Genomic DNA, 25,337 nt, shown 5'->3' with positions numbered 1-25,337 from the left:
AATTCCAAGGGAACCAAGGGAAGAAAAAGATTAGAGAAAGCAGGTCTAGGAGAGCAGCCTCGTATACTTCAACGGACGTCAGAATATATCAGAATATCAGACTATCAGAATGTAAGAACTCCTTTCTCTTCACAGATATGGGGAGCTATGGGTTTAGGCGCAAGTTCTGCGTGAGTGCACTTCATAGTGCACACTCATAGCACACTCATAGTGCACACAGCAAGGTGTAACAAGTTACCATGGGGGAAAGTGGTGGTTCTCCATCAGCTGGTCACCACACAGGTAGTAAAGAACAAAGGTAGAGACTTCCTCCTGCATGACAGCAAACTCTGTGTTATATCTGCATTTTCTCCTTACATGTCCTGTCTGACAGCCAAAGCATAGGCTATCACATAAATTATACGTGAACCAGGGCTGTCTAACTTGGACGAGTCTGACATTTGAGTCAGAATGCATGTCTTAACTACCCCAACATACTGCCCTGATTCCTTGTCCAGAAAACAATGTTTAGCTCTGCATGAAAATTTTAAAATTCTTTCCACTGCAGTCACAAACTCTGTGGGAATCAGCCCTTAGGATTTCCTACTGCAGTGCAGACAAAACTGTGCGTTGTTGAGCTTTACAAATCATGGTCAGAAGCATTGTCCAAGGAACCAGTTGCGCTTCAACTCTGAGTGGGCAGAGTAGGAGAAAAGGGGAGGTGGAAAATGGCAGCTGTAAGTTGAATGGCATGGAAACACTAATTGTATATCCAGTATGGAAAAAAATGTAATTGAAATGTACCCACATACCCATTTTATACCCAGCTGCATGAGTTATCTGACACAAGTTTCAGGCTCAGGGACAGAATCATTCACTCATACCGGTGATGTAACAAAGCGGCTACAGGAACACTGTACTGGGTGTAACTGGTAGGCTGGCTGGGTAGCTGGTGGCTGCAGAATGCCCTCTGTGGAGAAGGCTCTGAGCTGCTCTGGGCCAGTCACAGTTGGCTTCATCAGGCTCTGACACTGCTGTAAACACCCCATCTTGCACCAAAGCGGCAGCAAGGCAGGGGAGCCTCCAGTGCCCTGATTCATACCTGTGTAGGAAAGAGCAGCAGTTACTGGAGGCATGAGAAAATGAAGGAGAAAATACCTCCAGAGAAATGGAGGGAACATGTGGAAGGAGACATCGTTGGGGAGACAGCTGGAGCTGCACTACTGAAAAGAGGCACTCCATGTCAGAGGAGGTACCTCTGAGGGACTGCAGACTGCAGGCGACCCACGTCAGGGCAGAGACACCACCAAGGGACTACAGCTGTGAGTGATCCATGCATAGAAATGGGGAAGAATCAAGGACCAGCAGAAAGAAAACATGGCTCACTGACCCCACCTTCCCACATGGCCAGAAGGACTGGAGAGGGACAAGTGCAATGTGAGATGAAAACAAGGGAGATTGAGATGTGGAAGGGGGAGGACTCAAGTTGAGCACAAGGAGGAAAAGTATTTCCTTGTTAGTTTATGTTTTCTTTTTTTTTTCAATATTCGAATCAATAATTAAAATTTTTAATTAATTAGCAATAAATTAAATTAAGTAAAATTCCCCAAGTTGAGACTGTTTTGCCCACAACAGCTACGACATCATACCTGAAGTGCCTGGCCTACCTTGGACACCACAGAAGAGGAGACAAATCTGGAAATAGCTACAGGACTGTTGTTGAAAAGGCACCTAAACTGGTAGAAAGACAAACTGTTTTGTTCAGTAACAGGAAACTTTCCAGTTTGCTTCTGGTCCTGAATATTCTTTACCAGTGAGGCAAGACCAGTCATAGATGGAACCAGAAATTACCAATGTGAACCATCGCGTGGCAGAATCATTCAAGAAGACATGGAGGAACGTGAAGCTGTACAAAATAATGCACTACAGACCTACATGGGTTGGTGATCTGGTAACATCTGACTTGTCCAACACTGGCCAGATGAACCAAGCAGGGGAACCAGGCAAATATGAGACAGAGATGTCTTTCCCCCATTTTAATGTAACCTTACCTAAAGTTTCCTCTTATATAAGGTAACTTGAAATCTGTCCTTACTTTCAGGACAGATGTGACCAGTTGACCTCTAGAGGTCACAACCCACCTAAATCATTCTATGGTTCTACAGTTCTTTTAAATTTTTTAGCCCACATCATATTCAAAATTATTACATGATATTTACATAGGTAGTCATGTGATTTAGCCAGAAAAAAGTTCAAGTGCTGAACTGTAGTCCACTTTTCATCTCTTCTTAGCTCTCTCTGAATGACCATAAAACAAGATCTGTATGATAAATGTCTGCTGAGAATGCTTCCAACATGCAAAGTATCTGAATGCAAAGGAAGGGTCTGAATCCAAAATCTCTACGTTGAATACAAGGTATATCAGGGTTCTCATCAGGAAACCATCCGTACAAGAAAAAAATTCGTAATGTTTCTCCAGGACAATATGCCTTCCAAATTGCATCAGTTTTCTCAGGCTATATGTCCACCAGTACACCACTGTGCTCAGATTTCCAAAGCTTATCTGGCCTTTAAAGGCCAGAGTTATTAATATCAAGAATTTAATATTTGGCAAAAGAAAAGAAATATTAATTTGTTTGTCTCAGGTGCTAGCAACATGTGTCCTTGCTCCACTGCCTGCAATATCACTTCTCTTTGAGATTTTGGAGCCATGACTAGAGAAATTTCTTTTCTAGTCCTTTTGTTTCTACACTAACAAGTATTCTGTATTTTAATACAGAATCACAGAATCACAGAATCATATAGGTTGGAAAAGACCTTTAAGATCATCGAGTCCAACCATAAACCTAACACTGCCAAAACCACCACTACACCATGTCTCTAAGTACCTCATCGAGGTACATTTTGTTGTTAACTTGATTTCCTGGGTGAACAGGAAATCTCTTCCAGAGACCTGGACCCAAGGTCAAGTGTCAAATATTTGCTTGTGTCAGTCTGTTTATGGCTAGACACAGCTAGAGCGGACTGGCCACATCCACACGATGAGTTCTTGTCCCTGATTTCCTATGTACACCACGTAGTCCTAATGTGCTGGTTTTATTCTGGTGTGGTTTTACAGTTCCAAGCTTTTGAAATAATATCTTTGCACACCACAAGGTCAGTGTTTTTACCATATGATAGTACAATTGTTTTACGGGTACTGGAATGTGATACAAATGCATGTGCAGGCGTCCAAGGGTACAAAAACTATGAGGCTGATGTTGGAGGAATGTATAAGATTACAGACAAACCCTGGCACATCTAACCATTGCTTTTGGGAGTAATCGTGCATACCCATTGCATTTGAAATTGTGTGTTGCAGCTGCACAAAGCAGAAACAGAGAAAAGTAGCACTGTGGATGGTCCAGGAATACAGTATTCAAGCTTGCTTCCTGATCTTCTTTCTTTAGTAACACAGACATATTGAACTTTTTTCTCAAAACCCACATTAAAACTGGATCTTTGAAGAAAAACCTCTGAGGCAAAGGATTCATTAACATATTCTGAAAGTGTTTCACACCAACTGTTTTCAGAAACATTGTTTTACTTGTTAAGTCTAGATGTAAAAAGTGGAAGTCTGATGCAGTCTCCTTTTTATACGGCTTTAGTGTTTATTACATCATATCCTGGTTTCGGCTGGGATAGAGTTAATTTTCTTCCTAGTAGCTGGTATAGTGCTCATTTAGGATGATAATAATGTTGATAACACACCGATGTTTTAGTTGTTGTTGAGCAGTGTTTACGCTAACTGAAGGACTTTTCAGCTTCTCATATTGCCCTGCCAGCGAGGAGGCTGGAGGTGCACAAGTAGCTGGGAGGGGACACAGACAGGACAGCTGATCCAAACTGGCCAAAGGGATAGTCCATACCATATGCCATCATGCTGAACAAAAAACTGGGAAGTTGGCCAGGGGGGCACAGCTACTGCTCAGGAACTGGCTGGGCAACGGTCAGCGGGTGGTGAGCAATTGCATTGTGCATCACTTGTTCTGTATATTCTTTTATCATTATTATTCTTTTCCTTTCCTTTTTTGTCCTATTAACTTGTTTTTATCTCAATCCACTAGTTTTACCTTTTTTTTCCGATTCTCTCCCTGTCATGGAGGCACACAAAGTCAAATTAGGCAGGTGATAAAACAAACTTTATTTGAACCAAAATTGTTTAGCAGAAAACTAACTAGAAACAAGACTTATCAAAATCGTTCAAACCACAGGTTCAGGATAATGTACAAAGGAATTATTACTTCACAGCCGGCCTTGGGAACGAGGATCCAAAATTCGCGCAATCACTCACCTATGAGATGAGGACTCTCATCCTCAAACCAAAGGGAGAGTCCCAACCCAAAGGGAGAGTCCCCCAACGGCAGACTTGCTACTGTGAGGAGGACCAACTGCATTTTCCCTATCCATCAGGGCTCCATTTTACATCCCAGTCGAATATGACCTGTGGTCAATTCTGATTGCCTGAGGGCCTCAACTTCTTCTCCTCGCCCAAAGTGTGTCCGAGCTGGTCAGCACAGGTCTCAGTAAAGTACTCACAGTACTTTACTGTGAGTATCTCAGCAAGGTACTCACAAAAAGTAAGGACACAGTGGTCCTAATGCCCACGGTCTTCTATCAGGGTGGGTGCACTTGCCACACTCCCCCACCCCACTGCGGGGGGAGCGAGCAAACGTCTGTGTGGTGTTTAGCTGCCTGCTGGGTTAAACCACGACACATCAGAATCCATTTTCTATAAATATCCTCCAATATTCTATCGTAAAAAAAATGTGCCAATCTAAACTTTGAAATACTATAATAAGAAACTTGCATTCTGTGGTATTCAATATCTCAATAAAGCAGACATCCGCAGATATGCCTTATGTATTGCTAGCAGTAATTTATTAGGCTTCAGGGATCCAAGATACCAACACCCTTGTTTCAGCGCTTTCAAACTTCCTAGGCTTTTGCACTAAGCCTAACAGACTACTTTATGCCTGGTTTTATCCTTTAGTTGCTGCTGGTGTTCTGTTATGAAGACTAGACTGTTGCCGTGAAAAGCCGAAATCAGAACTCAATAGTCGGGATGACTATTAAGCAGGTATTCTTTATTGCAGCGCTGGGCAGCACTGGGGATTGCTCTGCCACAAGTGCTCCGCCAGGTTAGCACAACACATCAGTTCATATACAGAAAAATCATACATATTCATCAGATTTCTTGAAAAGGGCAGTTTTATGGTGATGAGTTCCCGGAATTCATTTACATAGTCCAAGCATGCGCAGTAAAATTAGGGTTAGGGTCTCTTCACCCTCCCGGTGGTCTTCCATAGTCTTCCTCACGTTGTCCACTAGTTGAACTTTGGGCTTCCTTTGTCCATATATAGTCATTGAGTTAGCTCATCAGTCCTTCGGCCTCGGAATGTTACAAGGGGGTCGATTTAAGCTAGTTCTTTGGTGCTTATCTTTGGCACAATTGTCCTAAGTTCCTCTTATCAGTGATTTAATTAGGAAGCCTAACGAGCTTGCTCAAGGCCTGCTTAGTCCTATCAGGTAAGAAGTCACAGGAGATGTTCCACCAACAACTCTGCTCAGCAGGTAACCAAAACTATCTTTGCAGGGGAAGAGAACAAAAGAGAACAAGGATGAGTGAAACTAAAAAAATGCAAGTCTATGTCTTAGTCAGGGACTGTCAGGGATTTAACCCTTTCAAGACCATAATAGCTGGCTAAGAATGAAAATTATTGTCTTTGTAAACTCTTTATTCCTCCTGCTAAATCTTCCTAAACATCTGATTCTTTACTTGTAGTGCTTTATTTCTCCTCTTGAAGTATCTTACTCCATTCACGGAGGACTTTCTCCTCTTCTTGGAGAGCCTTCTCCTGATTTTGTAGGGCCTTTTTCTCATCTTGAAGGGCCCTGTTCTCTTGGAGGGCAAATTTCTCCTCACTGAGGGCATTTTTTTTTCTCAAAAAGAGCTTTTTCCTCTTCCTGAACGGCTTTGTTGTCCTCTTGAAGAGCCTTAAGGTGCTCCTTGAAGGCCTTGTTTTCCTCCCATAAAGCTAAAATCTCTCGCTGAAGAGCTTTTTCCTCCATTGCAAATGCTCTTTCTTATCTTTTGAGAGCCTTAATCTCTTCTCTGAGGGCTTTATTTTGTTGTTGGAGGGCCTTTTGCTGTTTCTCAAGGTGCTTTGTTTCCTCTGAAGAGTCCCTATGCTTCTCTTGAAGGATTTTATTCTCTTCCCAAAGGACTTTGTTCTCTCTCTGGTTACTCTGATTCTCCTGATAATAGTCTTTGTTCTCCATACCAAAAGCTCTGTTCTTTTGCTGAAGGTTTTCTCTTTCTCGAAGGGCCTGATTCTCCTTCCAGAGTGTTTGGCTAAATTGTGTCATGTGAGAGGAGATGGCAGATGGGGCCAGCAGAGATAAATTGCTGATCTTCCTTAAAGAATCTTCATCCTCTGAGTCAGACATTTTGTCACTCAGCTTCACAACTCAGGGGCTGTGCTGTGATCCAATGGGTGATTCCACCTTTTGTATTCAGTAGTCATGGAACTGAGAATAGAGGTTAATTGTCCATAAGACCCTACTCAGAATAACATAGAAATAAGTAAATAAATAAATAGAGCAATAAATGTGAAATAAAGGTAATGGTAAAACAATACTGATATTTGACAAGTATTGTATATTTTTGCATGTGTTGAAGTATGCACAGCAAATTAAATTTCACATGGCTGAGTTAATCATAATGAAGAAAAAAGAATGCATATTTCCTTTTAGAGTCTTAAAACTTTGGCAATCTTTCGGATGGACATATAGCAAGGTGATATACATTCATGGAGGAATCCAGATTGTTAATATATATCTTTAATTGTAATTTTCTTTGCTTTGCTTTTTTACCTTTTTTCTTTTTTTTTTTTACTGTGTGATTAAGTATTTCTTTTTCTAGAACTATTGTCTTACTTACACTTGAATTTGCTGTTAATACTGTTTCTATTATAATTATCTTGATCCAGAATTTGAGCTTACCTTATCATTCAGAGAAATAAAGACCAGTAAAATGTATATATAAAGTGACAAAAAATATCTATAACCCTTTCAGAGGTAGAGCTGGTGAACTCCTCTCTTCAGACTCAATTATATAACTGAGATAAGGTGCAATTAAACACTTTTTGTTGTTGTTTATTCCTTATTCTACCCTGCTGGGAGAATGTTACATCTTTTTAGATTGGAGAAAAATTACAGGCTAAGTAGGATTTTTAGGAGCTTAATTTCTATACATAGGACAATATTGTAATATCAGACATGTTTTGGATATATGCCTGGTGTTTGCTAAGAAGCACTAAACAATTAGCCTCTATGCCACTTAATCATATAATTCATATATACAGCTAAATACATACACATGTATATGTATATAACGAAGAAACTCCAAGATGTTCAGAGAAACTATATTACATCTGTGGAGTACCCAGCAGGAAAATTATGATAAATTAAGGAAATCATAAAGTATTTACTGTTGTGTTATCCTTGAATCAGTCTGCCATCTGGCAGCTCATGGTAGAGCTGTCAGGTGAGGCTATCCTCAATAATGTAATTTCAAAACGCATAGCATCAGTGACACAACAATGAATGACACTGGTGATCATAAAAGTTGTGACCGTCTGAAGGTAAGTATAAGTATTTGTAGGGTTAGGATTCTCTAGCAAGACAGTCTTTGTATTTCTCAATATTTTTTTCACGTTTCTTCATCCATTACGTTAGTTCAAAACACTATTGTCCAGGTGGCTGAATAGTTCTTGCCACTGGTATTGATGGCTGCCATGAAATATTTTCTTACATAGACTTTGAAAGTGAGCTTTTACTCCTAGCTACCTCAGCACAAATTTGGGGTAACTATTTGGAGTTATTACAGAATTACAGAAATTCCACAGATGAAAAAAAAATATATATATAAAAAAATAAAAAATTAGACTATGATTAGTATTTGGAATTACAAATGTTTGAGTAAATTTAGCAAATGTACATAGAAAGTGAGAATTAAATAATAAAAGAGCATGATGGTAGGCTGCCTGCAATCTTCATTGCCCCACAGGCAAAATTCTTGTTTTCCAACTCAAACAAAATCCATGCCTTCTATGACAACCATTTTGCTTTGTTTGAATAAAAGTATGAATTACTTAAGACACATGCACATCTTAGATTACACCAGTAACTTGTCTACTCTTTATGAATTTTGGAGGGCAGAGGAATACTGTATTCCAACTAAACTATAAACCTGTTTCCAATATTTGTTATCTGATCGAAGCAACCGATATGGTTTTTTTTTTTTAATCATACACTATGTGCTCAGGATATTAAAAAAAGAGGTGGACAAGGCACTTTCAAATCCAGTGAGCTTAAAATAAGATTTGGTAGTTTTGTTTAAATCACTGCACACATCACATCATCTCTTTTTGCTGGCTCTCAGCTCTGTTCTGTATGTTAATTAGGTAGGGAGCTGAAATACAGCATGTAAAATGCTCAGTAATCCCAGGTTATTAATATATGCAACTCCCACTGAAAATTTTGCAGGACGATCAGCCCTCTGAATCCTTTTCTCCAGGATATTTGATTCCACTGCCTGCTCAAGCAAATTAAATAGGCAAAGCAGATGAGTATATTGAAACCTGTAATACTGAACAAGATCAGTATCTTGGGTTCATGTGTCTTTCCCAGTCCTTTTCCTCACTTTACCTCCTCAGGAACAATTTAAATCTTATTTCTTCCATGCTTATCAGCAATATAAGTCTGAACATTATAGCTCAGTTAATTTTCTCTTCCACTGCCTTAAAAATGTCATTATGATTAAGCAAATATAGTTTGGGTAAGTCAGTACCTGTTGTAGGTGTTTTCGTGCTAAAATGTAAAGTTTAAAGTAACACTGGTTATTTTGACATGTAGGCCACTTATAACTTAAGAATATAAATTATATAATTTTATATATATTTTTTTTATATATATATTTTATATATATATAATTTTATAACTTAAGAATATAAGTAGTAGGAAAAAGCTGTCAATTTCAACAAGTAACAAAGAATAAGGCAATATTTCCCCTCAAGATCTCCTGGGTCTTACACCCCTGATTTCTCAGGACCCTGCATAGGAAAAGAAAGGATAATCTGTGCTTGGAAAAGAGAGAATTTTATGAACCCAGTCCATAGTTGGAGTAAAACTATGCAGCTATAATTACACCAATAATGATTTACTCCACTAGAAATTCTTAACATTATTTTCCCATTAATGAATCAAAATGACTAAAATATTAGGTATACCAATAGTTAACAATATTTATCAGAAAATATAGAAATGCAGGCTAGCTTGCAATATTTTTTTTAGGTTTTAAAAAAAGGTGTTTTAAAAACTTTTTTAAAGGTTTTCCTCGAACATTCTTGTATGATGCCTGTATGATCACGTTGCTGTTTGCTAATCATAAGAGATGTGAAATATAACAGAATTTGAAGATAACTCAAACGAATAAAAATATTAAAACCAGTTTTTATAATCTTTCAGACACTACATTTTACTATTATAAGTAATTCTTGTAGTGAGCACTATGAACAAAGGCAATGGGAGTATATCACTACAATGTAAGGTGCAAATGCTGATTTCAAGGGGACAATGCATGCAAGACCTAGTATAATAGTGAAAATAATGGCCTAAGCAAACTATGATTTCAATCTACCAGTTCTTAGTTCTCATTGTTCTGACTAGAAAGTAAAAATTATCTTTTTAAAAATAAAGGTTTAGTCTAGAAATTTTACATTACAGTGAAATGAAACCATCCAGACTTTTTTATGAGAGCCACTCTGAGTGGATGTATAGCACAACAGCATGCATGGCATCCACAAAAGATGTAGAAAAAATATTTGAGTTCCTGCTGTAAGCCAGGCAAAAACTCAAATACAAACCAGTTTCACTTACATCCTTTTTGAATGCCCCCACCACCCACATTTAGCTATACTGCTCAGTGGAAATGAGTAGCACAGCAGGTGTATTCTTGACTTTTCAGGTGACACTAGCTAACAATTCTGATTAATCTCTCACCACTACCTCAGAACAACTAGGCCTACAAATAAGTCAAGTATGTGCAAAGAAAAACAGCATAGTTCAAAAAAATAAGCTTCTAAAATCAAAATAATGTGCATTTCATAGCTTCTAATACAGTTGCTGTTGGATAAAACTAAAAACTCAGACTGGAACCTAAACACCTAACTAGCGTATTTGGCCCATCTGGCACTTCTACTATTTTGGGATAAAATCAACCTTGTTAGAGAAAAGACTGAGGGCAGCATGCCAAAGTTTGAGGGACGGTGTGGTAGCGAGGTCCTTCAGTCTGCTGTATCAGTGGAGGCAGGGGATGCAGATCCATGTGGCAGCAAAGATGCAAGGGTTACGGATGTGTTAGAAACCACAGAAGTGCCTGAGAATGGTCATGTAGCAATTAGGGCTTCTCCCCACAAAAAGGTGGCAGGATCAATACCCAACTGAAGTGCATCTACACCAATGCATGCACCATGCGAAACAAACAGGAGGAGCTGGAAGCCATTGTGCAGCAGGAAAACTGTGATATAGTTGCCATCACAGAAACATGGTGGGATGACTCGCACAACTGGAGTGCTGCAACGGATGGCTCTAAACTCTTCAGAAGGGATAGGCAAGGAAGGAGAGGCAGTGGGGTAGCCCTGTATGTTAGGAAGTGTTTTGATTGTCTAGAGCTTAATGATGGTGACGATACGGTTCAGCGTTTATGGGTAAGAATCAGGGAGAAGGTCAGCAAGGCAGATATCATGGTGGGAGGCTGTTTCAGACCACCCAACCAGGATGAGGAGGCAGATGAACTATTCTATAAGCAGCTGGGAGAAGTCTCACGATCGCTAGCCCTTCTTCTTGTGGGGGACTTCAACCTGCCGGATGTCTGCTGGAAATACAATACAGCAGAGAGGAAACAGTCTAGGAGGTTCCTGGAATGTGTGGAAGATAACTACCTGACACAGCTAGTAAGTGAGCCTATCGGGGGAGGTGCCTTGCTTGACCTGCTGTTTACAAACAGAGAAGGCCTGGTGGAAGATGTGGTGGCTGGAGGTCGTCTTGGGCTTAGCGACCATGATATGACAGAGTTCTCAATTCGTGGCGAAGTAAGGAGGGAGGTGAGCAAAACCACTACCATGGACTTCCAGAGGGCAGACTTTGACCTGTTCATGACACTGGTTGAGAGAGTCCCTTGGGAGACAGTCCTGAAGGGCAAAGGAGTCCAGGAAGGCTGGACATTCTTCAAGAAGGAAATCTTAAAAGTGCAAGAGCAGGCCATCCCCATGTGCTGAAAGACAAGCCAGCAGAAAAGAAGACTGGGCTGGCTGAACAGAGAGCTTTGGCTGGAACTCACAAAAAAAAGGAGAGTTTATGATCTTCGGAAGAAGGGGCAGGCAACTCAGGAGGACTACAAAGATGTCATGAGGTTATGCAGGGAGAAAATTAGAAGGGCCAAAGCCCAACTAGAACTTAATTTAGCTACTGCCATAAAAGACAATTAAAAATGTTTCTATAAATACATTAGCAACAAAAGGAGGGCTAAGGAGAATCTCCATCCTCTATTGGACGTGGGGGGAAAAATAGTGACAAAGGATGAGGAAAAGGCTGAGGTACTTAATGCTTTCTTTGCCTCAGGCTTTAATAGTAAGACCAGTTGTTCTCCAGGTACCCAGCCCCCTGAGCTGGAAGACAGGGACAGGGAGCAGAATGAAGCCCCCATAATCCAGGGGGAAATGGTTAGAGACCTGCTACACCACTTATACATTCACAAGTCTATGGGGCCAGATGGGATCCACCCAAGGGTACTAAGGGAGCTGATGGAAATGCTCACCAAGCCACTTTCAATCCTTTATCAGCAGTCCTGGTTAACCCGGCAGGTCCCAGTTCACTGGAGGTTAGCAACTGTGACGCCCATCTACAAGAAGGGCTGGAAGGAGGATCTAGGGAACTACAGGCCTGTCAGCCTGACCTTTGTGACAGGGAAGGTTATGGAGCAGATCATCCTGAGTGCCATCACGCAGCACGTACAGGACAAGGAGGTGATCAGGTCCAGTCAGCATGGGTTTAGGAAAGGCAGGTCCTGCTTGACCAACCTGGTCTCCTTCTATGACAAGGTAACCTGCTTAGTGAATGAGGGAAAGGCTGTGGATGTTGTCTACCTAGGCTTTAGTAAAACCTTTGACACAGTTTCCCACAGCATTCTCCTGAAGAAATTGGCTGCTCATGGCTTAGACAAGCATACGTTTCTTGGGCTAAAAAACTAGCTGGCTGGCCAGGTCCAAAGAGTTGGGGTGAATAGAGTTAACTCCAGTTGGTGGTGAGTCACAAGTGGTGTTCCCCAGGGCTCAGTAGTGGGGCCAGTTCTGTTTAATATCTTTATCAATGATCTGGACAAAGGGATTGAGTGCAGTAAGTTTGCAGACGACACCAAGTTGGGTGGGAGTGTTGATCTCATTGAGGGTAGAAAGGCTCTACAGAGGGATCTGGACAGGCTGGATTGATGGGCTGAGACCAACTTAGAGATTCAACAAGGCTAAGTGCAAGGTCCTGCACTTGGGTCACAACAACCCCATGCAATGCTACTGGCTTGGGGAAGAGTGGCTGGAAAGCTGCCTGGCAGAAAAGGACCTGGCGATGCTGGTTGACAGCTGCCTGAATATGAGCCAGCAGTGTGCCCAGGTGGCCAAGAAGGCCAATGACATCCTGGCTTGTATCAGAAATAGTGTGGCCAGCAGGACTAGGGAAGTGATTGTCCTCTGTACTCAGCTCTGGTGAGGCCGCACCTCAGATACTGTGTTCAGTTTTGGACCCCTCACTAGACGAAAGACACTGAGGTGCTGGAGTGTGTCCAAAGAAGGGCAACGAAGCTGGTGAAGGGTCTAGAGCAGAAGTCTTATGAGGAGCAGCTGAGGGAACTGGGGTTGTTTAGCCTGGAGAAAAGGAGACTGAAGGGAGACGTTATCGCTCTCTACAACTACCTGAAAGGAGGTTGTAGTGAGGTGGGTGTCGGTCTCTTCTCCCAAGTAGCAAACGACAGGACAAGAGGAAATGGCCTCAAGTTGCATCAGGAGAGGTTTAGATTAGATATTAGGAAAAATTTCTTCATGGAAAGGGTTGTCAAGCATTGGAACAGGCTGCCCAGGGAAGTGGTTGAGTCACCATCCCTGGAGGTATTTAAAACATGTGTAGATGTGGTGCTTAGGGACATGGTTTAGTGGTAGACTTGGCAGTGATAGGTTAATGGCTGGACTCAATCACCTTAAAGGTCTTTTCCAACCTAAATGATTTTATGATTCTAGGATTCTATGACAATTTTATGCTGATGTGGCTTCTTTTTTAGGTCATTCAAACTCATGATTTTCTTTCCCAAGTGGATATAAAATTTATGCTGTTGCTTCCAGGAGACTGAAAACCTGGACTAAGACAGATATTTGCTCTACCTGCCAGAGATGAGCAGAGTACCGCAGAGAGCAAAAGTTGATGCTGTTGTACATCAGTGCATTCAACATTCAGTGGCACTAAGCCACTAGTCTCTTTTCTGCATGACCAACTGACTAATTACTGTACTTGGCCTTTTTGAGTCCCTTCAATTAATGGAATGTGCAGTTGCACACAGTGATGGAGTCACCCATACAGAACAGAATCTGGGCCAGAATTAGGCTCAAAGTCCCAGAAGCACCTGTTACAAATACAAAGTGTCCAGATGGTCTGGTCTTTGTGGGAAAGTGTCAAGAATTGAATTATCTGTCTTTCTTACTTTTGGTTTAAGGTCATAAACATGATTCTTTTGAAGCAGAAAGCCAACCACATTTAGGGAAAAAGAAAAATGAAGAAAAAAGAAAGAAAGAAAGGAACCTTAGGATAAATGAAAAACCCACTCCATTTGTAAATCTTAATAACCCAATGGAGCTTGTTATTATCACGTTCTGGGCAAGCAAATGGGATTAGCCTGTGATTACAATGCAGCCTTCAATATAATTAGACAGATTTATTTAAACACAGCTGTAAACCCTAAAAATGTGAAATATTTAGTGACCGTAAATTCCACAGTTTGTAAATTCAAATTTAGATCTCCAATCAGCTATTTTGTTTTGGTTTTGTTTAGAAACACTAGAAAATATTGCTCTTCTTTCACTCTCTTTTTTATGGATATCAGTTATTTGAGCTTATAACAGTGAAGAGTGTTCCTGAATGCTGATTCACTTTCTAACAATGCATTGCTTCATTCATGAGTGTTTTTCCTCCTTTGAAACACGACATTTGAGATCAGTGACTCCATTGGCAATAACCATAGAGTTTGCATCCCATGCCTTCTCAGCTGCATGAGATGGAGGAAGAAATACAGAGTTTTATGTCAGATCCTGAAAGCAGTGCAGATATCAAACAATAACCAGGAACAATGGCAGTCATGGCTTCCTAATAAGACTGTTTTAATAGAACAAATAATGGACAATATTAACAGCACTAAAAGTAATAACTGTCTGTTTCATGCATTGATGAAAGCTCTTCTTTTCCTGCTTTATGTCTCTGCTTCTTTCCTTCCTTCCATCCATCCTTCTGTCTTCTTTCTGCCTTTATATAGCCACTCAACATGAGAGAGATAAGAGACAGAGGTAAGAGAGAAAAAGAGAGAAAGAGTGAGTTGAGGAAGGGAGAGATGAAGCTATTTCAGTAGAAGGAAAAAGTGAGAGGGTAGTAAAACATATTTTTTGCCCACCAATCATTTGGCTTGTATTTATTCTTCTATTTAGTGTCTACTTTAAAGGCCTTAAACCCAGACCACTGTATCCCTGCATGTTCACTTAACACAAAAAGAAAAACATCACAATTAGCTTTCTGAGTTCCTAACCCTAATTTGAACAGTAGTAACTGAATTCATGTCAGTCACATTGGAAACATGTCTATTTTTATTATTCATCAGTACTGAGATAATATTGGCTACCATAAAATGTGTAAGTGACATCCAATGTTTTTAAGCCTAAAGTACAGTACATAACAGCTACCACCAATAATTATGAATTGGTTTTATTTTGTAGTTGATGCATTATTTTCCTTGGATTTTGGGGAAGCTATAATGTATATTGAACAAAATCTCTGTATTTTCAAGAGCTCAAGAGATATATGCTACTTGTAATAAATCTTCTAAGTGAATTGATACACATGATGTTTTCAAATACAAACATTAATCAATATTTTACTGGATTTTGGAAGAATCTTTTCACACAACCAATATTTGAATTTTCAAATGTGAAAAGAGCATGGAAGTGGCACGAGGAAAGGATACTTTTCATATATCCTGAGAACAGAGAATACAGTATTTGCTCTTAATTTTAAAAAGTGCTAGGAAATCTAAACTGCTATTTTTGTTAAACATGTGGAAACACAAGACAGGGCAATGTTGTTAACATGTCAGAAAGGCTGAGCCATGCTTCATTATGCTTCATTCTCACTTTATTTACTTAGAAAATTGATGAAATGCTACATACCGTAAGTTTTATCAAAGAACAGTGGATCCACCAGTGAAGGGCTAGAGCTGTTGGCATTTACCAGGGCATTTTCTTCTAATAGCATTTCTATGCCTTCACCTGCTTGTATCTGAGCAGTCAGATGTGGGACAGAGCTGGACTTCAGAGCCCCATAGGTAGGCAAGTGTGCATTGTAAGGGAAAAATATTGGGCCAGATCCAACAACCTGGCAGAGACGAGGCTGCTGCAGCTCCATGCTCCCAGGTGCAACCTGTAGCGAGGCTGAGCATGTATTCCCAGTAGGCACATGCATATAGAGCACAGATATTCACACATATCTACATACATATATGGCAGACTGCACAGACACATTCAGCCCTCATACGCAGATACCACCAGCAGACTCATCCTGTTTCCCTCCTTGGCTGAGCAGGATGGTCCACTAGTGAGAGCACATGTATCTATACACATATGCACAAGGTGGATCCCTCCAGCAGCTGGACTCAAAGACAGTCATCTCAGTAACTGCCCCTAGATCACAGTCTCCCTGATTGCTGGCATTTGGACATATGAACCCCTGAGGCCATATCCCCACTCGTGTTGCTTGTACAGACCCCCCCACTCTCTCTTACACGTACACACGTGGTCAGGACTCTGTTGCTCCCCCAGTAGTCAGCTTCCCATGGTCTTGCTCTTGGAGATACACACACATCCCTGTCTACCAGGCCACTTCACCTACTTGCTGGCTAGTCCAGCATGATCTTTGCTACCAATCACACACTCACTTGCACACCCACACTGTCTACAGGTGCTGGCACCACTAACACAGGGGCCTCATGATCCGAGGACCCACTCCAGTGGCTGGCTATTAAGTCTACTCAGTCCAGCCACATGGGCCACATGGGCCCTCCAACATGTGATCTGACTCCAGTTGCTGCACTAAGACTCCCAAACACACACACACGCGCACACACACACACAGAGTCCCTCACCCAGGAAAGAGGTAGAAAGGAATTTAATAAGAAAATAAGGGCAGACTGTGCTGAGCAGGCACAGGGCATGGCCAGACAAGTGTAACTACACTACACTGTGTAGTGTGGCCAGACAAGTGTAACTACACTACACTACACTGTCGGGGAACTACAGGCCTGTCAGCCTGACCTCGGTGCTGGGGAAGCTGATGGAGCAGATCATCCTGAGTGCTATCACACGGCATGTAGAGAATAACCAGGGGATCAGGCCCAGCCAGCATGGGTTCAGGAAAGGCAGGTCCTGCTTGACCAACCTGATCTCCTTCTATGATAAGGTGACCCGCCTAGTGGATGAGGGGAAGTCTGTGGATGTTGTCTATCTAGACTTCAGTAAAGCCTTTGACACGGTTTCCCACGGCATTCTCCTGGAGAAACTGGCTGCTCATGGCTTGGACGGGTGTACTCTTCGCTGGGTAAAGAACTGGCTGGACGGCCGGGCCCAGAGAGTGGTGGTGAATGGAGTTTACTCCGGTTGGCGGCCGGTCACAAGTGGTGTTCCCCAGGGCTCGGTGTTGGGGCCAGTTCTGTTTAACATCTTTATCAATGATCTGGACGAAGGGATCGAGTGCACTCTCAGTAAGTTTGCAGACGACACCAAGTTGTGTGGGAGTGTTGATCTGCTGGAGGGTAGGCAGGCTCTGCAGAGGGACCTGGACAGGCTGGATCGATGGGCCGAGATCAATTGTATGAGGTTTAACAAGGCCAAGTGCAAGGTCCTGCACTTGGGCCACAGCAACCCCATGCAACGCTACAGGCTTGGGGAAGACTGGCTGGAAAGCTGCCTGGCAGAGAAGGACCTGGGGGTGTTGGTTGACAGCCGCCTGAATATGAGCCAGCAGTGTGCCCAGGCGGCCAAGAAGGCCAATGGCATCCTGGCCTGTATCAAAAATAGCGTGGCCAGCAGGACTAGGGAAGTGATTGTGCCCCTGTACTCGGCACTGGTGAGGCCGCACCTCGAATCCTGTGTTCAGTTTTGGGCCCCCCACTACAAGAGGGATATTGAGGTACTGGAGCGCGTACAGAGAAGGGCAACGAAGCTGGTGAAGGGTCTGGAGCAGAAGTCTTATGAGGAGCGGCTGAGGGAGCTGGGACTGTTTAGCCTGGAGAAAAGGAGGCTGAGGGGAGACCTCATCGCTCTCTACAACTACCTGAAAGGAGGTTGTAGAGAGGTGGGGGTCGGTCTCTTCTCCCAGGTAACAAGTGATAGGACAAGAGGAAATGGCCTCAAGTTGCGCCAGGGGAGGTTTAGACTGGATATTAGGAAATTTTTCTTCACCGAGAGGGTTATCAAGCATTGGAACAGACTGCCCAGGGAAGTGGTTGAGTCGCCATCCCTGGAGGTATTTAAAGGACGTTTGGATGAGGTACTTAGAGACATGGTGTAGTGGTGGTTTTTGGCAGTGTTAGGTTTATGGTTGGACTCGATGATCTTAAAGGTCTTTTCCAACCTATATGATTCTGTGATTCTGTGATTCTGTGTACTGACCAGCAAACTATTTATACATGACTGGGCCCTTTTTATCCCCTTATGCATCTATTTTCCTACCCTCCTTCCTCGTCAGATCACCTAAATGCATTTTCGTTCTGTTGGTTCCTCTGCAAAACATCCCATAATAAGTCCTGTGCACTGCTGAAATGCTCTCCCCCTGCAGCCATAATGTCTCCCACACCCCCAGGCAGCAACCAACATCAATCCAAAAGGAGCTCCAACATTGTTTTATCTTGGTAGGTTTCACACATGTGCAACCATTCACATTAAATGCAAGGTCTGCGCTTGGGTCACAGCAACCCCATGCAACGCTACAGGCTTGGGGAAGAGTGGCTGGAAAGCTGCCTGGCAGAGAAGGACCTGGCAATGCTGGTTGACAGCCGGCTGAAAATGAGCCAGCAGTGTGCCCAGGTGGCCAAGAAGGCCAATGGCATCCTGGCTTGTATCAGAAATAGTGTGGCCAGCAGGACTAGGGAAGTGATCGTCCTCTGTACTCGGCACTGGTGAGGCCGCACCTCAGATACTGTGTTCAGTTTTGGACCCCTCACTACAAGAGAGACACTGAGGTGCTGGAGTGTGTCCAAAGAAGGGCAATGAAGCTGGTGAAGGGTCTGGAGCAGAAGTCTTATGAGGAGCGGCTGAGGGAGCTGGGATTGTTTAGCCTGGAGAAAAGGAGGCTGAGGGGAGACCTTATCGCTCTCTACAACTACCTGAAAGGAGGTTGTAGTGAGGTGGGTGTCGGTCTCTTCTCCCAAGTAGCAAATGACAGGACAAGAGGAAATGGCCTCAAGTTGCATCAGGAGAGGTTTAGATTAGATATTAGTAAACATTTCTTCACGGAAAGGGTTGTCAAACATTGGAAGAGGCTGCCCAGTGAAGTGGTTGAGTCGCCATCCCTGGAAGTATTTAAAAGATGTTTGGATGAGGTGCTTAGGGACATGGTATGGTGGTGGTCTTGGTAGTGTTAGGTTTACGGTTGGACTTGGTGATCTTAAAAGTCTTTTCCAACCTATATAATTCTGTGATTCTGTGATTCTGAGGCTCTCCTGGGACAGCCCCGGGACAGGGCCAGACAAGTTATTCCTTCCTCTGAGTCCTTAAGTTGGGTTCCTGACTGCCATGGTGCCCTTGCACCCCTCTGGGCTTGTGGAGGTGGGCCTTTGATGGGCTGATGGCTCCTGTGATGGGCCAGAGATTAGCCAGGGCAGAGTGTTATTTGGGCTCCCCCTCCTGCTATTGTCTTTCTGTGCTCTGTTCTGGGTGTGCAGACAAGCTCTTACCACATAACCAAATATGTGTATCTGCTAGCATACCCGCACAGTCTGCTTAGTAGAGTCTGCTTCTAGAAGCCAGCTTTCTCAATTGAAGAATACAAACCAACTGAGCGCAACTGTGAGTAATCATAGCTGTGAAAAATATGTATTTTAAAGCCACCAGTTGTATTGGACAAGTGTTATTCTGTTGGAAACTCATATTCATGTCATCACTCATACAATTGTTGTAGAGCAAAGAATATTACAAGAATTTAGGTGTACTTTAACATGACTAATTATGGAAAAGACATCTATTTATGTTCCTAAATAATAACAGGTAAAAACTTTATCTTCCTAGTTGCTAACTGCAACCTATTTATATCATAGAAACATATCTATATGTTTATATATATCCTAATTTATATACACTATAATACACATACACACAATGTAATATACATAGATATGATTATAAATGACAAATTAGGTGGTTTCATGTCAATTTTTTTTGTTTTCATCTCTCACAGAGTGAAATTAATCCCCCCTAAATTCTGATGTCTAAGAGCTAAGCATTTAAATCCAAATAAGTCACATTAGATTTTCTTCATAGTCACTCCAGAGAAATACATACCTCCAGGGCGAGAGGTATCTATTATCATAGGCATCTAAGAGAAGTAAAATGAATCACTACTATCATCTAGACTTGCTTACTTTTGTTCATTAATCCAAGCTGACTAACTAAGACTTAGATATCTGTATTTCAGGTAAATAAAGTAGTTTGAATCCAGCATCATGTAAGACAAAGGTAGAAAACAGCTGTCAGAGAACATCTCCACATCCATCTCAAATGCGAAAGTTTCTTTTATTACGTCTTTTCCATAAGACGAAATGTAATAAAAGATCAAGAAATTAAATGTTGATAGCGTTTTTCATTTCCTTTGAAAATGACTTTGTGAAATTCATAGTCATGGGCACGCAGGTCATTTAAGAGAAAAAGACTTAATTTACTGGAACATACCAAATCAGTATCTGACAGAGAAAAGACATGTTTACAGTCTCTTCCTAACTTGATCTGACATAAATATGAAGGAAGAATTAACATCCTGAAGAATGTCATGCCTCCACTCCTACCTGTTCAATCAGTGACAGGCTGAAACTGTAGGTCTCCTCATCATTCTTAGTAATAGCATAAGATCCTTTGCTCAAAGACGCACCTGAAATCAAAATCCTCATTTAATAATACTTCCTAAAAAGACACATAACTTTTCTAGGAATCATTAACAGTTTGCTACACTCAGAGCAGATAGTACCTCTTCATTTGTTTCTGCCTTTCCAAATAAACATGACAGAACTTGAAGTCAGATAAATACCCCACATTTGGATTAGTTACATAGAATCCTTTCACAGTAAAATGCGTACTTACAAGATGTAATTCATCTCATCCTAAATTTGGCATCTAAAATAGACTGCATCAGTTGTCCCTCATTAATTGTTCACCTTTGAATACAGAAGCCTAAACTGACATGCTCAGTTGTAGGTATGTGCTTGGAATCTCGCCCTAACTGTCCTGAATATTCTCCTCTACTTGGTATAAAAATCAGTATCAGACTTTCTGTTTCCTGAAATCAGTATTTCACTGAACATTTTTTCAGATGACATTCAGTCATGGGACCAAGAAAATACAGGCTTGCAGACCAAATTTATATGCTGTATGCAGACAGTATAGAAGTCTAACTAAATTTTATTAGGAAAGTTTGTGGATGAAGGTTTTCTACATGAAATATTTGAAAGAAGTTTCAAATTTGATGAAACATAAGGGAAACTGCTGGCAGACAATTCAAGGTCAGTTCTAAAAACTTTAATGAAGGATGAAACTTATTGGATTTGTAAAGGTGATTCCATGTTTTGAACTCTTCTGTTTTATACTGGATTGATATTATAAAAACAAACTCATATGCCTAAACCCAGGGTAATTGCGTTCAAATCCAACCTGTACTACTTACTGCATTGCTTATATGTCCATACTCCAGTTTTCCAGTGCTTTTTATTGCTCACATCTAAGAGAAAACACAAAGGAGCATTATTTAGCTTTAGAAAAGCCTATGAAATTTATACACATGGAGTCATTTGTATAACTAATTTGCCTGCAACTGCTGCCTTAATTCATGTATATATTTTTCTCATATCAAACTGTTTAAAGTAAGGAAAGTTTAGCTCTGAAACTGGCCCTTTCAATTCATCAATGCTTCAATTAAAATTATGGGAAAAAGTAGTATTGAATTCCTGCATAAGGTAGGCTGTTTTATATTAAAAACAGTAACAATTTATAAGCTGTCAGTATTTTACAAAATCTTGTAGTATCACTGACTTTCTATGACTTGCACATTTTGAAAGCACTTTTGGACATTGAAGTAATTGAAGTGGGCCTTCTCTATTCCTGTTTCCTTCCTCAATAAACAAACAAAACCAAACAGAAACAAGCAATCCCCCTTTCCTTTAGTTAAGGATCTCTTCTTCCATAAATCTCTTTTGAAAAAAAGAAAAAAACCCTAGTTCCTATTTACTCTTTTTTATAAAGGACTTAGATTTACAGAATTTTTTTCTGTACTGATTTTTTTTTCAGGTCTGCAACTGTCATCTTGGAGAAATCAGAGCTGTACATCTAAATAATTTAATAGCTAACCTGTCACCTTTATTCTCCTGAGTTTTTATATTTTTTTGTACAGTTTCTTTTTACTGCTGCTGAAGAGAAGGCAACCCTCAGCAAGTGTTGCGTTCCAGAGCACCTCTTTAGTCATCCTAATGTGTTAAGGGCTGTAGGCATCTAATAAGTCACCTACTCCTGCATAAACAATACACCTTCAACATAATAACAAACATCTGAGAAAGGCTTTAGGTCATTTCTGAAAAGATTTTTAAGTGGTTAATGACGACACAGATACATTCTTAAATCTGTAGTTTGTACTGGAAATTTTAGAAACATACAGATACTATATAAAAAAAAACCTTTGAAGTGTGAGGGTATTATTAAAGCAACTTGTTTTCCAGAAGAATTGTTTAGATTGTTTTTTAAAGGTTCAGAACAAGTATCTGTGTCTGTGTTCAGAGGCCTGACATCAGTCGTTTCTCTTTGGCTGGGGATGTGATTTGTCTTTAGGAGGAAGTACAATGCAATAATTACAAAGGTGAAAAGGAGAAGACTGAAAATTCTGTTTCTGTTCCTGCTCCTGTGTCAGGCTCAGAACTTGCAGCAGACCATTCCCTCTGTCTCTGGGGTGCTCAAGTATATTCAATGGGATATTTCTGAGGATATTGCCAGCCCCCCAGTGTGTCTCACAGGAGAGGAAGATGAAACACATAACATGAAAACTGGAATTTTTTTCTTACACAGCTTTTTCTTAATTTTACCATACTGGAAAACACAACTACATTTAAAATGTTCCCATATATTTCCGCAGTCCAGTCCTGCAGGTTTACCACGTTTGTGGCCCTTTCCTGTGAAGGATCAGGTAGCATCTCATATACCATCCCGAGCGCCACACGCACTAGCACATTGTTGTGTGTACCGCAGCTGAGGGAACCGGTGTTTACAACTGCATCTGGGGGAAGGTTGCAAGGTGTTGGTAGCAGGGGGCTGCAGGGGCCTCTGTGAGGAGAGGCCGGGGCTGCCCCGTGCCGGACACAGCCGGTTCCAGCCGGCTCCAAGGGACCCACCCCAGGGCACGGCTGAGCCCCTCAGCCAAGGTAGTTTGGCTGGGATAAAATGCTTGATATGATATCTGTGGTACTTTTGATGTCTTTTTCACTGGAGATGTAGTCAAGACTGTAATTTTTTCTGTGAAACAAGGTTTTCTGCAGCGGGGTGGGGCTGCAGTGTGAGAGACAGACAGTGCAGGGCTCTTCCTGAATCTCAGAAAGAGATCAGGAAAGGTCCAACAACAAATGGCTTAATAAAATAGCCACTTTAATAGGGTAGACTAAACAGAGGAATGCAGATAGTGAGTAAATCTTATGTCCTTTCCGATGCTGGGAACCCCACATTCATGCAGCTTCAGACAGACCCCAGATGGATTTACCCATGACATGCTGAGCAGATCCCATCCATGGAGAGAAGCTCCTCCTTTTTGGCATTTTGAGCTGTTTTAAGATTTTATTACAATAAAACAACTCAATTTAGCATTCCTGCTGTCAAATAGAAAGGATGTTTACATGAGAACTTCTTGCTGGACTTTCAGACAAAGCAAGGCCTCGCAGGTGGCTGGCACAGTGCAGCGCAGCACAGACCTGGACTTACTCAGGATAACTGCTATGTGGATCACTAACTCCTCAATACACAATGGTCTTGTGATCAGGATCACTACACCCAGTATCTATGCTCATACATGCTGAATGCTAGGTAAAGTAAGATCAATCATTACAATGTGAGGAAGGACTGAAAAAGTCATGATGTCTAATTCCAGAACAGGATTCACTGTTACAGGAGTTAAGACTATGCTTACAATTACCTGGTATCAAAATTAAAAGCCCCCAAATTTAGTATTTTAGTAACTAAGATATTTCTGTACTCGTGAATTAAACACTGAATAGGAGTCACAGACAGCTAAGCAAAAATTAAGTTATGACAAGGAATAGTATAATATTCTAGTGAAGAATTGTTTCCTTTACTCTTTCAGACTGAGTTCCTGCTGTTAAAGATGTTTTCCTTATGATTTACTAAATGGGGACTGTGTGATAATTTTGAGATTGGTCCTGGCTTAGGCTAGAGCAAATAACGCACCTCCAGAAGAATATTAATATCATTAACTCATCTAGGATACCTAGAAAACATCTTGGCAAACTTCTCTGATTTTCTTTGTGCTCTTTTTGTTATTCTAAACTTTTCAGTCAAATTCAATCTTCAAAGGCATTACTCTAACTCTCCTGGGAAAACTAGTGTTTTAAAAAGGAGATATCAAATAGATGACATTAGTAGCTGGGGCAGAATAGACTGCATCTGATTATCAAGATTGAATGATAACATTATCTAGATGACATAAAATGCTTGGATCCAAAAATAGATCTATGCCAGTTGAAAATGTTATACATTTTGTTGATATGTTATTACTTTTTTCTTGAAGAATATTCATCATCAGAGCGACACAATATATAACTAATTAGTTATTTTGGGGTCATATTTTTCCGTATTACACATAGTTATTATTCCATATTATACATAGCAAAATATAGTTCTGAACATGGAAAATAGTTTGCTTAGTAATACATTCATTACTTCCTCTACTAAAGGGAGTACATGGGAATGCATGCAGAGTCTTGCTGAAATCTTGAACCATGTGCAATTTGTTGAGAAATATTTAACTTGGAAAACAGAGGAATAGCAATTGCAACAGGACTACTGATTTTACACAATTCATTAGGCCTGTTTCTTTTTTCTTCTGCCAGTGGCTCGGATCTGTGTGACCTTAATAACTTTAGTGATATTACTCCTAAATTACAGTGCAATGTGATAAGTCGTGTCATCATCAGTACACTGTGCCTGTCTGAAAGATTGCCTTACAGCCTTTAGAGCTGAAGTCCAAACAGCTTTCTAAAGAGACATTTTCTTCCTATGAGGTCCTTGCAGACAGCAAACAAACACCCTGTCTGGGCATAACTTATGGTCTTAGTACTATACTGCAGCATGCTTATCTTCTGGCCCTGCTTGTGCACACAAAATGCAAACACAGAGCCATCCTAGCATAGTCACTATTTGCATGGACAGAAAATCTAATCTTGAGGGAGATTTTGGGGAGCAACTGAGGCTAACAGCTGTTGCCTGAGTGATTCTTACTAAAAGTGAAGTAAGATTTTTAATTCTAGTGCCTGAAGATGGTGACATTTTAGATACCATAGGTTAACACTTGTGGCTGACACCTGCCACCCACAGATGGCCAAATTCTCCTGCAGGTCCTGTGTCATATCTGCCAGCCCCATGGGTATGTTAAATACATTTTAGTAATTTCATTGGTGCTATATGACTACATGACGTCACCCA

General features: G+C 41.2%; 1 pseudogene; it reads right to left on the bottom strand.

Moving 5' to 3' along the window:
• Window positions 1-5,777: 5,777 nt before the first annotated feature.
• LOC142407511 (uncharacterized) lies at window positions 5,778-6,468 on the bottom strand (annotated as a pseudogene).
• Window positions 6,469-25,337: the final 18,869 nt, after the last annotated feature.

Source organism: Mycteria americana, chromosome 1, assembly GCF_035582795.1.
Source record: "Mycteria americana isolate JAX WOST 10 ecotype Jacksonville Zoo and Gardens chromosome 1, USCA_MyAme_1.0, whole genome shotgun sequence".
Classification (NCBI taxonomy): domain Eukaryota; kingdom Metazoa; phylum Chordata; class Aves; order Ciconiiformes; family Ciconiidae; genus Mycteria; species Mycteria americana.
Note: the sequence above shows the minus strand (reverse complement) of the source record. Positions and strands in the feature narration are given on the sequence as shown.